Source organism: Olea europaea, chromosome 10 (genome assembly GCF_002742605.1).
Source record: "Olea europaea var. sylvestris chromosome 10, O_europaea_v1, whole genome shotgun sequence".
Classification (NCBI taxonomy): Eukaryota; Viridiplantae; Streptophyta; class Magnoliopsida; order Lamiales; family Oleaceae; genus Olea; species Olea europaea.
Genome location: NC_036246.1, coordinates 20,652,281 through 20,662,127, shown reverse-complemented (window position 1 = coordinate 20,662,127; position 9,847 = coordinate 20,652,281). Strand labels below are relative to the sequence as shown.

The following is a 9,847-nucleotide window of genomic DNA, read 5'->3' as shown; positions in this document are numbered from 1 at the left end:
TTTATTATTCCTTTTTTAGGAACAATATATCAATATTCTTTTGGAGCACCGAAATCGTAATGTCATAAACTTAGGGAGCAATAACATATTATTATTTGACATAATAAATTATACAATGATTTACTCTTCAAGAGTAAAAATATAATTTATATTAGATCGTATTTAATTATACTTTTCAGGGGCAAATAAAGTCTAACTAGAACATATGTAAATAATGATGTATTACTTCAGAAGCAACAATATTTTATAATAGATAGACATAAGAATACTAAATTCATATATTATACTACGTATTAGAAAGAATAAAAATATCATAATTAATCAAACGATGATATTTGCATTCAAAATTAATAAATTTGTTTAACGGATACGAAGGAGCTTGGACAATTACCGTTTGTTTAGAGCATTAACAAATTGTTCCAGAAGAATATAAGGTCTGGACGAGACTAATAGCAATTGAAGTACTAGACAAAAAAAAAAGGACATTTTTTGTAGGCACAGAAAGATAAAAACATGGACTTACTAATAATCAAATTGTATATATATTTTACTTTTTGACAATACATTCTTTCAAAAATCTCTATTTCAAAATTTATTTTTACCAAATAATGGGGCTCAAATAGGGGATGAATAAGTAGTAAAATGGAATTTGACCTTCTGTTTGGTGGAAATTATATTCAAATTTTTAATAGAATTTGATAAAAAGTTGTTGAAATATGTAGTTGAAGAGTTGTGAATTCTATAAAATATTGGTTAAAATTAGTTATTGACTTTGGTTTAAATTAAAATTTGGATTTTAATTTGTACAAGCTGGGGCTTGTTAAAATTAATCACTTTGAAATTTAGTGTATGTTTGAGATTTTTTTTATTTTTTTTTTTATAATTAAGAATGTATTTTAGAATACTGTATTGATGAAGAATGTGTTCCTAAAATTAATAAAAAACTGATTTTGTGTATAATAATATTTGATTAACGAATGTTTAGCTGAAAAAGAGAGAACGATATATTTTAAAAATAACAAGGACTAAAAAGAATAGAAGAATATATTTTGAAAATAGGGTTAATTTCACAAACGGTCACTTAACTTACAGAAAAATTACAAAACGGTCATTGAAATTTAAAACTTTCAGTAACGGTCACTTCAGTATTGGGACGCTTTCAAAAACGGTTACTGAAGTTTAAAAAGTTTCTGAAACAGTTACTGAAATTGAAAAAATATTTTTTTAGTTTTTTTGGTTACATTTGCGACAATTTTTCGGCTATTTCCAATTATCGATACCATCGAATTTTGATTTCGTTGGAAAGCCCACAACATCCTCTTCAATTACCACTCAAAATCTCTCCATAACACCAAGAAATTCGACCGAAAAATCACCGCAAAAGTCGCCCCAAAAAATCTGAAAATCTGCCCAGATTTTCAGATTTTTGGGCGACTTTTACGGCAATTTTCCAGTGACTTTCGACCACCAAGACCGTCGGATTTTGATACCGTTGGAAAGCTCACAATGTCCTCTTCAATTATCATCCAAAATCTCCCCCAAATTCCAAAGGGTTCGGCCGGACTAAACCTGCAAAGTCGAAATCCCAAAAAGGCGAAAATTTGGGATGCCAACTTTGTGAGTTTATTCCGACCGAATTTTTTGGAGTTTTGGGGAGATTTTGGATGCTAATTAAAGAGAACATTGTGAGCTTTTTAACGGTATCAAAATTTGGCTATTTTGATGGTTGGAAGTTGTCAAAAAATCGTCGCAAAAGTCCACCAAAAATTTGAAAATTTGGATAGATTTTTGCCTTTTCGGATAGCCAAATTTGTGGGTTTATTCCGGCCGAATCCTTTGGAATTTGGGGGAAATTTTTTGTTGTAATTGAAGAGGATATTGTAGGCTTTCCAACGATATCAAAATCCGGTGGTATCGATGGTCGAAAGTGGTCGAAAAATTGCCGCAAAAGTAGCTCAAAAATTTTTAAACTTCAATGACTATTTTTGAAAGCGTCTCAATACTTAAGTGATGGTTATTGAAATTTTTAAACATCAATGACCGTTTTGTAATTTTTCTATAAGTTCAGTAACCGTTTGTGAAATTAACCCTTTGAAAATAACGTAGAATTAAATATCCAAGACTCCCCAAATCACTACTCCCCAGTCTCCAATCTTTCATTTCCCATTCGCCATTTGTCGTTCTTTGAAATTTCGAACAGTGGGTGCACTGATCTCATCTTCCAGGACGGGTGACCTGAGAACAAATACCGAACCCTAATTGGAGCCTGAAAGAACCATGTGGAGAAGACTATTTTTCAAACTCCGGACTTCCGCCCCGATCCGATCCACCCCCAGAAACACCCAGCGTACTTCCTCTCCCGTTCAAGCACCGGTTCGTCAGTCCTTTCCCATCATCTGTCGCCAATTTAGTGCTGAATCTGGTATTTCTCTGCCCAATACCCTAATTTCCTTTGGGTATATATATAATGATTTATAAATTATTTCTAGGGGATGTATTTGTACTTATATTATGTCAGTTATTTTTGTGAAATTTGTTAATAGGCAATGTGACTGCAAAGAAAAGAGTGGAGGATGTAATGCCCATTGCTACAGGTCATGAGCGTGAAGAGCTTGCAGCTGAGCTTGAAGTAAATTATCACAATTATTCATTAATATTTTTTATTCTCGGGGTTTTTGTACTGTAATAAAGAAAATATTTTTGATTCCTTCATTCATATTTGTTAAGTTTTGTTGAATTATTTTGATTAGGGAAAGGACCTTCTGGAAATTAACCATCCGGCTGGTCCATTTGGATCGAAGGTCAGCATGATTTCTATACTTTTTATAATAATTTTGCCTGGATAGTTTATTTGTTTCAGATGATTTCACCATTAGTTTGTTGGAATTAACATCTGGTAGTGATGAGCTGATGTGCCCAGTGGAAATATGAGCATGAAAATTTGTGAATATGATTAATTTGAAATGTGAGCATTAAGTAAAATAAGACACTGTGTTGCAGACTAGTTGTAAAATAAGACACTGTGTTGCAGACTAGTTCTCAAATGGAAAAAATGTGTTCCTTTTGGGAATTTTCAGTTTTGTGCTCAGTTACCACGAGTTATCAAAACCTCATGTCTGCACAAATTAAACTGGAGAGAGAAAAAGTAACAAAGTCGAGGGGAGAAAGAGAGAGCATACAGTTTAATAAGTACTGCAAACTGTTTCAGACAGCTTACGAGTTTCACAATATTCATGTTTTCATTAGATATCAATATATGATAAGTTTTAGTTGATGAGGGCATTTCCATTCTTGTGAAACTTAAATTTAGTCTGCTTTTGGTGCTAACCCTGAAATATATCCTTGTTAGTTGTTATGGCCCTATATATACATACCTATATATATACACACATACACATATATACATGTGTGTGTGTATTTGTGTGTGTATATATATATATGTGTGTGTGTGTGTGTGTGTGTGTGTGTGTGTGTGTATAGGGAAAGGAAATCAGAAAATAGTTGAAAAATATCAGAATTAAGAATAGAAATATTTGAAAAGAGAAATTTTATTGACAATTGAACCATTATAGAATTTGAAAACAATTGAACGATTACAAAATTTGAAAAATTACAAAGTAAAACTTCTATTGCCAAACACGCTCTGCTTTGAAATGAACTCTTGAAGTCTTCTTATACTTGAAATCCGGACTTGAAATTTCTTACATTTGCCAGAAAGAATCTTGAATAGTTGAGTGGGAGACATCATAATGAAGAATTTTGAAGTATGATACCCACTTTTGAATAATTGAACCATCTTTTTGACTAATTTTAAAAAAAGAAATATTCATTCTTTAATAAAATTATCTTTTTCTTGGAATAGAGGCATTCTCTTGAGAAAAAGCTGATTATCAAAATCTTCCAAAATATTATCTTTGTCCTTCATTCCCTGACCAGCTTTTTGAAAAAAAGGCTAATCCTCAAAAAAACTTATGATAGTAATTTCGGTGTAGTGATGGCAATTAGAAGGATGACCTATTTTCTAGTATCCTCAATTGTACAAGTCTTATCAAACTTGACTAATTTATATATACCATTATGCTGCTTTGTCAAATTGATATTATATTGATAAAAACAAATATAAAAAGATATAACATGTTCAACTGAACAAATTTGAAAATCTATATATTATCATAAATTAAAGTGTGTGGGGTTACAACTTTTGTGATAATATCAAAGGAAAAAAAACACAAAAAACATTGTTCATTGTAATAATCAATGTTGTGTACCAATAGCGGCCATTATATTTAAGATTTGTAGTGTTTATTTTGGATATTAACTTTGTCAGCTTGAATGTTATCTGTATTTTATTGAACTTGAAATTATAAAAAAAATAAAAAATTAAACGGGTCAAGAAATGAGGCAAAAAAACTGCCCGCCCTGCCCCGGCCCACGCCCCGTCGAAGGCGGGACGGGGTACGGAGCGGGGCGTGGGGCGGGGCCTCTGCCTGCCCTGAACCCACGCCGTTGCCATCACTATTCCGGTGTCGAGTGGAATCTCGATGGACTTATTGAATATCAAATTATCAATTTTATGGGACAAATGACTGCGTTACAAAACTTATCTTGCAAAAGGTACATCTAGAAAAGATGCTACCGATAATATTGTTCTTGGATTCACTGGACAGTTTGATCAATGGTGGGATAATTATCTTTCTCAAACTGAGAAGAATATTATCTTTTCAGCTGTTAAACGTGATGAAAATAATAATATTATTCATGATTCAAATGGAAATGAGATTAGGGATAGTTTTATCGTTATTGGTTTAACTATTATCAAACATTTTATTGGTACTCCATAAATTATTGTTCAAATGCAAAATGATATTTTGATAAATTTAAGATGTCCAAAACTACAAGATTTTCGATGGTACAAAGATATGTTTTTATCTCAAATCATGGTCAGAGAAGATTGTCAACAATCTTTTTGAAAAGAAAAATTTATTTTAGATCTTCCAAAACTCTTTGCAGAAAGAGTCAAAAATTCTATTTTTAAAGAATTTGATGACTTTCAAACACTCACTTATGGTGATATTATTAATTTCATCAATAGTGAAGCTTTAAATTTGTGTAATGATTTAAAACTCAAAACCAAATTAAAAGCAGAAAAGTCTGAGAGTCGAAAAGAATTTGGATCTTTTTGTGAACAATATGGTTTTGAAAATATCATTCCTCCATCTTCAAAATCAAATTTTTTTCTAAAAATAGGAAATTTTCTAAAAGAAAATATTTTAAAAAATATCGAGAAGAATTTTCTAACAAAAGAAAATTTTCAAAGAGAACCTTTTTCAGAAAGAAAAATTTCAAAAAATTCTTCAAATATTACTTGTTAGAAGTGCAATAAGATTGGTCATTATTCCAATAAATGTCCACTCAAAACCAAAATTAGTAATATTTAGATTAATGAAGATACTAAAACTCAACTTCTCAATCTTATTGAATCAAGTTCTGAGAATGAGTCTAACTCAGAATTAGAACAAGTTTTTCATGATCAAGAAGATTCTGATTATGAATCTTTTCCTCATTCTCCTCATTCCTCTGGTATTTCTTCAAACTCAGATAAAAAAATTTGTAGTTGCAAAACTATAAATGTTTTATTTAGAGAAGAAGAAGTTATTCAAGATATCATGGATATGATTGATAATCTTAATCTCAAGAAAAATTCTCCTATCTTTTACCTTCTACTTCAAAACAAGATTTCAATGATATCAATATCAATCAAATTCTCAAACGGGTTCAAAAAGATTTTTCTAAAGGTTATAAACCTTCTATTCCTGATCTTCAACAAGAGATTAAAGGTATGAAAACTCAAACCTCAGACCTTGAAAATCAAGTCAAAGAAATTCACATGGAAGTCATTTGTATAAAAGCAAAAGACTTAAATGATGAATTTTATTCAAAATTCAAAGTAAAAGTTTCTTCTAAGCATTCTTCCAAACGATTTTCAAAACATTCTAAATCCTCATCTGGTTGTTCATTTGATTCTGATTTCAAACTTCTTAAATCTGAAGACGAAAATGTTAATGTTATTAATCGAATTCAACTTCAAAAATGGTATTGTAATATGACTATTATTGTGAATAAAGAATTAAAATTCACAACTCGTGTCCTTATTGATTCAGGAGCAGATCAAAATTGTATCAAAGAAGGTTTGATTCCTACAAAATACTTTGAGAAAACCACTGAGTGTCTTTATGGAGTTAGTGGAAAAAAGTTTAATATTAATTACAAAATTTCAAAAGCTCATGCTTGTAATTCAAATATTTGTTTCAAAAATATTTTTTATCTTGTAAAAGATTTGGATCAAGAAGTTATTCTTGGTACATCTTTTATTGTTCAAATTTATCCTTTCAAAGCTGATTATAAAGGATTAACTACAAAAGTTTTTGGTCAAAAAATATTTTTTGAATTTACAAATCCTCCTTATAAAGATATTAATTCTTTAAAAGAAGCTGCTATTTCAAAAATTATCAACAATATTAATTTAAAAAAAAATCATATTCAATTTCTTAAAGAAGAAATTCAATTTTAAAAATTGGAAAAGAGATTACAAGAATCTTCTTGTCAAAAGAAAATTTCAGAATTACAAAATAAAATCGAAAAAGAAATTTATTCAACTATTCCAAATGCCTTCTAGGATAGAAAGAAGCATGTTGTTTCTCTTTCTTACAATTCTGATTTTCATGAATCAAATATTCCTACAAAATCTCGTCTTATTCAAATGAACAAAGAGTTACTTTATAATTCCGATTTTCATGAATCAAATATTCCTACAAAATCTTGTCCTATTCAAATGAACAAAGAGTTACTTGATTTTTGCATTAAAGAAATCAATGATTTACTTGAAAAATGTTTAATCCGACCAAGTAAATCTTCTTGGAGCTATTCAACTTTCTATATTAATAATTATGCTAAAATTGAACGTGGAGTTCCTCGTTTGGTTATCAATTATAAATCTCTTAATACTGCTCTCTAATGGATTAGATATCGTATTCCTCGAAAGAAAGATCTTTTGAATCGTCTTTGCAAATCCGTCATCTTTTCAAAATTTGATATGAAGTCAGGTTTCTGTCAAATTCAAATTAAAGAAGAAGACAGATACAAGACTGCCTTCAATGCTTCTTTTGGACAATATGAATGGAATGTTATGCCATTCGGTCTCAAAAATGCCCCCTCTGAATTTCAAAAAATCATGAATGATATTTTCAATCTCTTTTCAAATTTCATTATTGTTTACATTGATGATACTCTTATATTTTCTAAAAATATAGAATAGCATTTTAAACATATTCATACCTTCATTCGTGTTACTAAGAAAAATGGTTTAGCAGTTTCTGCTAGGAAGATTGTTTTATTTCAAACAAAAATACNTATTCATACCTTCATTCGTGTTACTAAGAAAAATGGTTTAGCAGTTTCTGCTAGGAAGATTGTTTTATTTCAAACAAAAATACATTTTCTTGGTCATTATATTCATAATGGTACTTTAACTCCTATTCAAAAAAGTCTTGATTTCATGGATAAATTTGCTGATGAAATTATTGATAAAACAAGTTTGCAACGCTTTTTAGGTTGTGTCAATTATGTTATCGATTTTGTCAAAAGTATACGTCAAATCTGTGCTCCATTATTCAAAATACTACAAAAAAAACCCTGACCCATGGAGTCACGAGCACACAGTTGCAATCCAAAGAGTTAAAAAAGCAATAAAAAATATTTCTTGTCTTTCAATACTTGACCCCACAGCATCAATTATCATTGAGACAGATGCCTCGGATATTGGGTATGGTGGTGTGTTAAAGCAAATTCCACTAGAGTCATCTCAAGAACAGTTAGTTAGGTACACAGTGGTGTGTTGACAGACCCTCAAAAGAATTATTCCACTATCAAAAAAGAAATTCTTTCAATAGTACTGTGTATTTCAAAATTTCAAGACGATCTTATCAATAAAAAAGTTATTCTGAAAACTGATTGCAAAGCTTCGAAAAATGTTTTACAAAAAGATGTGAAAAATCTTGTTTCCAAACAAATCTTTGCAAGATGGCAGGCTATTTTGTCTTGTTTTGATTTCGAATTTCTTTATATATGAGGGAAATCAAACTTCTTGACAGACTTCCTCACAAGAGAGTTTATTCATAAAAAAAAGTGAAAATGAGTTGGGCGAAGCAAGTTGAAGAAGAAGATAAAAATCCGTTTCAAAAGAAACAGCGTAGAAAGAAAAATTCTACTCCTTTTTTCTCAATTAATGATTTCTTAAAAGACTATTCTCCAAATGAAGCTCAAGAAGCTTCTTCCTCCTCAAATACTCTTTCAACTCTTATCAAAAAATCCAATCAAAATAAAGCTACCCCTTTAAACTACAAAAAAGCCGTCCAAAGTTCTGAAAAACTTCCTCAAATTAACCCTCCTCAAAATTTTCAATATTTTACCAAAATTATCTTTGAAAATTGCCTTGATATGGACACATCTTGGCTTCATAGATACAAAAAACCAGATGAATGTCTTCCAAACATTTTTCCAACCAATTTTTGGTTCATGCCATCAAATGTCAAAAAATCCCGAGATTATTATGAGACTATCCTTTTGAAAGCAGGGTCAGCTATAATTTCTCATACTCCAGATCCTTAGAATAAAGAAGAAACAATGTTTTGAAAAATCAGTATTCTTAGGGTATTGTCCTACGAGGATTGGGGATAAAATCCATGGGAAGAAAAGAGACTTAAGCTCTCTTCAACATATTTTACAAATTCTGAATATTTCAATTATTTTAATTATTTGAATGCTTGGTACAGAGTCTTTTTCTTTAGACCTGTTACGCATTTATGGTTTATTCTTTTTAATCAAAATTATCATCCTCATTTTCCAAAGTGGTTTCAAACATGGTTTTTGTATCATGGACTTGAAGAAAATTTTTTACCCAGTCTTACTCTTCAAGGATATGAATACTTCAAAAGAGAGGCCAAAACATTTTTAAAACAACAAGAAACTGTTTTGTTCCAATTTGCCTTCAATATGAAAGTTTCCTGGATTTTTTGCTGGGATTTCTTTTTACTGCAGAATCAAAATGATGAATTCTTCACTCAAAATATTTCCAGAAGATTCAAAGTCAAATGGTGGTCTAAATTCAAAGAAACAAATTGTTGTTCAAAAGCAGTTCAATCATGGATTCAAGAACAAAGAAATTTGATGCCCCAAAATTCTCAAAGAAATAACAAGATGATCAGGCAGATTTTCTGACTGAAAAATAAAGGATTATTTTGATGTTATCAAAATACAAAGATCCAAAAGAATTATTAGAAATTTATGAACAAATTTCTAAAAATGGATCTAAAAAATTAAGTACTCAAGAATCTGATCAAGAAACTCAAGAGACAGACAATGGTGATGACCTAATTGATTTAGGTTATGATGACTTTCTTGCTCAAGAAAAGATGATCAAATGACTTCAAGAACCCAGTTTTCTCGAAGAATTGAGAAATTACCAGATCAATAAATCAAGGGAGATTCTTTTCAAATTTTGCATGGCAGCTAATCAGCTTTTTCTCAAGAGATTGCCGTCCATTCCAAGAAAAAGATAACTTTATCAGAGAAGGAATTTTTCTTTTTTAAAGTTAGTCAAAAAGATGGTTCAATTATTCAAAAGTGGGTATCATACTTCAAGATTCTTCATTATGATATCTCCCACTTAACTATTCAAGATTCTTTCTGGCAAATATAAGAAATTTTAAATATGGATTTCAAGTATAAGAAGACTTACACATATATGTGTGTGTATGTATATATATATATATATATATATATATATATA

The 9,847-nt window shown here is 30.2% G+C and overlaps 1 pseudogene; it reads left to right on the top strand.

The window, feature by feature from the left end:
• Positions 1-2,133: 2,133 nt before the first annotated feature.
• LOC111401461 overlaps positions 2,134-9,847 on the top strand; it is a 13,167-nt pseudogene continuing 5,453 nt past the window's right edge.